The sequence below is a fragment of the Corvus kubaryi genome, unplaced genomic scaffold (assembly GCF_017639235.1).
Source record: "Corvus kubaryi isolate FWS band 111438036 unplaced genomic scaffold, C.kubaryi_AGA036_p1.0 65455, whole genome shotgun sequence".
Classification (NCBI taxonomy): Eukaryota; Metazoa; Chordata; class Aves; order Passeriformes; family Corvidae; genus Corvus; species Corvus kubaryi.
In genome coordinates, this window is record NW_024582013.1 from 129,550 (window position 1) to 135,594 (window position 6,045).

Genomic DNA, 6,045 nt, shown 5'->3' on the forward strand with positions numbered 1-6,045 from the left:
TTTGTTCTGTTTTTTTAAAGCACAATTAAATAGGAAAATGCGTGGCTTTTGAAACAAAGCAGTCCTCAACCACAGTGCATATGCCTGGGTATTTGGGGAGGGAGGGTCTTCTGTGAGCTCCTGGTAAGCTTCAGTGTTATGTGTTTGCTGATTAAAATGGGTTGTGGAAAACCTTTGTGGATGGCAAGTGGCACGACACAGCAATGATAATGGGTTTGTTGTACAGGCGAACTCAGGCTAGTCTTATGAAGATTTGCTCAAAATTTCCTGTGCTTTGGGATTGACTTTTGAGTGAATTCATCATGCATTTTGGTTTTAGGTGGAAAACAGTAGGAATACATCCCAAAACCATATGATGTTTAGATGAGTGGTGTTCTTTTAAACTGCTGTGAACTCACACTTGAGAGATGCACACCAACAAGTAACTTCATATGCCTCAATCCAGAAGCTCTCACCTCCACCAAATGGTGTGAGTGAAAAACAAAAGGGATGAGAAAATTTCCAATCCATTTACAAGGAAAAAAAATTACATAGGACCCCCAGCCTCCTCACCTCTTTAAAGTGGCCAGCTATTGGTACTGTATTAATCATTCCCCTGTCACCAGTGCAGGGGTGGACAAACTCTTTTGCTATGTTTGTCCTGTTCTTCTTTTTAATATTTTAGATAGCGTCTTGAAATAATTATTCTTTTGATAATATCTTCTTGAAAGAATATAGTGAAAGGCACATGGTTTATCCCAGTAAAGAGGGATACTGTTTTTCTGCATAAAGCTGCTCCAGTGCTGATGTGTTTACAGCGCTAGGTCTTCAGATGGTAAAAAAGTAGAACACAAGCATATAGCACTAAATCATATTAAACTTGAGAAAAACCTTTTCAGTGTTTTTTGTTAATTTTGACTAGGGGAAATAAGAGAACATTCAGATGAGCAGTAAATCTAAAGAGAAAATATGACCCTCTTTCTCAAGGCTGTCACATCAGTGTTGCCATTTTAGGTTGGAAAGAGAACTGTCATAGATTTCTTTTTTTTTAAACCACTTACAGTTTGCTATTTTTGAGGAGCACTAAGAACTTCCCTAGGGTTTTTCCTACAAATGACTCTGATTGCTGTGTGTCTGTCCTATGTCCAGTTCTAGAGCTTCAGGTTTTTGAACAGGAGGGCATCAGTAGTGGGGTTCATCTTATCTGAGTGTAGTCATCTCAGTCGGGTGTCTCGTCCTGATCAGCAAGAACACAGCAGTCAATACAGAGAGAGCTCTCCAAAGGCTGACTCAGTTCATCCTAGGACTAACAGAGAAAGGTGCCCACTGGAAATGCCTGTCTTCCTCCTTTGCAGAGAATTTTGGCTTCTAAATTTTGAGGTGGCTGAAGTTAGGAAACTTGACTCCCAGCCCAAAATTATTCATGTGTGCTTAATATTTCAAGAGCATATGTGTGACCTTTTGTTAAATAGTCCCCAAAGTGTAATAGTGTGACTGATGAAGGTATGATGTAATACTGCAAAACAGCACCCTGGGGGAGAATTGTTTCTATCGATGTTGTTCTGCCAATTCTAGAAACTCTCTCTGGGGCAGACTGTTTCTGGTAAAACCTCGGGCAAGCCTTTATCATTCCTTCTTGGAAGCAGCCCTTGACAAGTTTGGTTGTTTTCCTTAAAAATGCATTTCTCTGAGAATTCCAGAGGTAGTAGCTGGGCCAATAGGAATTTCCCATTGCAGCTGTCATAGTATATACCATGCTATCCAGTTCCTGCCCTGAAAAGTCAGTAACACAGAAGAGAGGGTTTGATCAAGAAATCACCTGTCTTCTGAAAAACAGAATTACCCCCACAGGGATCAAGAGAGTTTTCATACAGTGAAGCAAAACCCATTCACTGAAAAGAGTGGCTAGTTCAAGTCATGAATGCAAGCCTGGTGGATAATTAACCACGTCTAGTTAAACATCATCCAAAAGTGGAACCAAACATGGACCAAAATGTTTGTGAATCTTGCTTCTCAGTGGTTTGGCGATTGTGCTGGAGTTGCTGTTCATGTCCATGGACTTCGTTTTGGTGCACAAATGTTGGCTGGTTTTCCTGTCTGTGTTTTCTTCTTTTCCATGTCTTTCTGGGTTTTGTGATGCCAGTTGGAATCCTGTTCCCTGCCCCTGCAGCAAACAGGCGAGACACAGTGTGTAGGGATAGTACTACTGAGCTCAAACTTTCTGCCCCGGATCCAAAGGTTTAGGTGACAGGCATCGTTCATCCTCTGTGCAGACCTACTGATGCAGCAGAAAGAAAATCCAGTGCTTTGGTTACACAGACATATGATGCTGTTTTTAGTCCTGGCTTGCAAATGGGTTGAATCTTGTACAGCTTGTTGTGCTTGCCCAGAGAGAGCAGGGACAGGGTGGGGCCTCCTCTTCTGATGGCAACAGAGATGCTACGTTTATGTTATCTAAGGGTGATAGCAGCAGGAGCTGCATATATTCAGGATTGTATGGCAGTTATTCCATTCTCTAGGAGGTGAACGTGCTGCAGTGTCAAGTATAAACATACTAAACTTCCACCTGGCTTAGAGGAGGAAAGAATTGGTTTAGTTAGTAAATGTGTAGTGTTATTCTGACAAATTGTTTGTTTACAGTCTGGGATCTTTCTTGGCAGCATCCAGCCCTCTGCTCCTTTGGTACAGTTGAAAGCACATTGAATTGCTCTAAGTAGCCCCTGGAGTTCATGCTGGGTTTAGGAATTTGGGCAGCAGATAGCAGTGATGTACTTGATGGAACTCAGAAGCAGTACCACTCCAGGAAACGCGTATTTGGAATTGCACTTTTAATGCTGTGCCACAAGGTTTGAGATGAATGCTGCTAAATTGGTGCAGGCCTAAGAGCCAAACTGCAGCTACTGCTGGAATTTACAGTAGCCCCCAAATGAATTTGTTCATACACTAGGTAAGAAATTTAATTCCTCCTTGCCAGGGCTGCTGTTGGAGAGGCTCTTTCCTTTGCCGTCAGCCTGTGCACATAGGATACCGATCATTATGGTCTGTTGCCAAAGACAAAAAGAGCCAAAGGGTGAGCTTTGCTGCTCCGCAGGGTTCTGTTCCAGTGCTGGGACAGTCAGCTGAGAGAGGGTGTTTTATTTCCGATGGGAATTGCATTGGGGTTCACACCATGGGTAGGACAACCCTATGCTGTGTGACAGCAGGGCACAACTGAACTCCTTAAATGTGCCTGAAGGGAGGGTGGTGACTGCAGCAGGAGCAGCAGGAAGGTGTGTCTGCAGGCTGGTACCTCTATGCTTGCCCTACAGGGAGGATACGCTGGTGGTGTGGAAGGTGAGGGCTGCACCTCCTGATCTCAGTAAAGTCCTACATGGAAGCGTAAGAACTCTGCAGGAGCTTGAGGTTTCCTATATCTAGTATCGTGCATGTGTTAAATCTGTAGTACTTTAGCTGCGTAGTTAGAAAATACCAAGTAGAGACCTTACCCATGCAGCCAACATGGCAGAGAATCAGGGCATGCCTCGATGAGTTTTGGCTCAGGATGGGCTGCTCTGGAGCTCATCCTTTGCTTTGGCTGGAAGTTTGAGACATCCCTGCCCAGCCAGCATCGGGCAATCAGAGGCACTATCCACTTTGTACTTAGTGTTCCCTTCTTTTCCATAACTTTCAAAAAAGTGACTGAACAAGTGAACAGCTATCCTGGAAGTTCAGCCATTCAAAAAAAAATGAGGTTTTCTGCTGCGCGTGGTCACAGCACAAGGTCAATTCAATTTCTTGTTTATTTTTGTGTCCATGCAAATGTGGAATAGACCCAGACTCAGACAATCTAAAATGACTCATTGATCTACCAAGACAAGGCATATTTTATTTAATGGGTAAACGTAAACATAGTATCTTGATGTTGTTCTTGCAGAGATTCAGAAATGAGTGATGACAGAACTTCTTGTTGCTGGGAATTTTTGTATTTGACTTTTATTTATGTACTTCAGCATAAAATGTCACTAATTATGAAGTCTATTCACTGTTAAGTTCTGTATTTACAAGGGTTTAAAAGTACCCAACAGAGTTCTGGCTTTGTGCAGATACTCCACACTGGTGTGGTGTTCCAGTGGCCCAGTGATGTACCCTTAATATGTATGAAACTCAACACTGGACTTTTGACCTCTGCAGTGCTCTCTGGGTATCTGGGGCTAGTTGTGAAATGGCAGGATTATTCAGGACAGTGGTTTCTTTTTGTTGTTGAAGTTGTTACTTGTGGGGAGCAAAGTTTGCAAATTTTAGAGATGAAATGTGACTGAATAATATTTGGCAGTCTTATCTGCTTTAAAATTTCCTCTTTCTTGAGCTGCTGGGTGAAGTCTGTCCAATAAAAATAATTTCCCTTAACTGCCCACTTCCATTTGCTCGTGAAAAGAAGAAATTTTTAAGTAAATGGGACTACACATAATGCTGCATTCATGAACTGATGTCAAAACCTCATGACTTAATGAGTGTATGAAGCCACAGACCAAACAAGTAATGTCTTTTTTGAAGCTGCCAGATCAAGGCCTTGGGGTTGGGGAATGAAGGGTATCAGTGCAGGTCAGACTGAAATAGCTTTTATTCAGCATTTCGAGTAAAATGAATAAACAGAATGGCTATGGTCAATCCAAAACTGAACACATGTTTGTATAAGGTTATTTACATTTTTTTCTTTCAGGATTAAGGTTTGTATAAGGTTATTTACATTTTTTTCTTTCAGGATTAAGCTCCATTTTTAAGGAATGCTGTTTTGAAATGAAAGGTTTTAAAAATCTATCTTTTATTATGTTTTGGCACGTGTGAAATTAACTGGGGTTAGGTGTGGGGTGGTTTTTTTGTTTTTTTTTTTTAATTAATATTTTAAAAATCTCATCCATTTGGTTTAAAGACGTTCAGTGAATTCAGCTGCCCTTGGGCAGGTTCAGCTCTGAACCTGCACCCTCACAGTGTCTTACAATGACCCTATTTCTGGTATCTGAATTTGGCCTTCTGGGTTTTATTTGTGTCTTCTTGTGGCAGTGGGATTCATTCCATGGAGTTGGCAACAGATAATGAAGATACTTTTTGCAGCAATGTCAGCCATCTTTTTTAAAAGCACTTAACTCTATTGACTTGTTTACCTTGGTTATTTATGACCTTCCAGCCATGTGCTGTCCATTATTTGTTTTCCTTTTTTCATACCAGCCATTGGACTCGCTTCCCTGCCCTCTCTGTTTCTCATTCCATTGCAAACCTGGAGGCGAGTCTCCCTTGTTACCCACTGAGCCCCTGCTCAGTCTGTGTTACACATGGCATACAGGGTGGCTAACTACAACTTGAAGTGACTTAACACAGGTCCATTACAGGACAGGTGAACACCACAACTGCTCAAGTATGAGGCATTCCAAGTACCCAGCCAGGGCAGGAATCAAAGCTCCCTGCTATGCTGTGCTTCACAAGCAACACTCACTGTTTCTCTCCCACTGGTTTGCTTTTATTTGATTTTGAAAATGAGAATATATTCAGTTTGTTGCTGTGTCAATATTAAGTATATATTTATTGTTTTTCAGACATACATACATATATAAATGCTATATATATAATGTCAACGCATGGACATATGTACAGTAGATATTTTAAAGAGCTATTTATCAAGAAAAGTAAGTGTTATAAGTAAACAGAGTTTATATTTTATATATTATGTAGATAGCAAAAAACAAAAAAGTGGTTAAATTATACTAGGACTTTTGGGGGTGGGGTTGGAGAAATGGGCAAGGACTGGTTCTAGCATTTTAAACAGCCAAACTACTTTGTACGGAAGCTGCCTGCTGTGCCTCTCGGCTGCAATACCTGTTTGTTTCTTCTTTTGGAAGACGATGTGCATTGTTACTTTTACACTGCTTGGGGAATGTAGTTAGTTTATTCTCAGCCAACTGGTATGTGCTGCTTAAAACATGGTTTCCTGCTGTTCTGCATATTTGCATTGATGGAATAAAAGGATCTTAACTGGCAAATAAAGACGTAAAATGATGTGATCCCGGCTGTCTGTGGGTTTTTCCCTACACT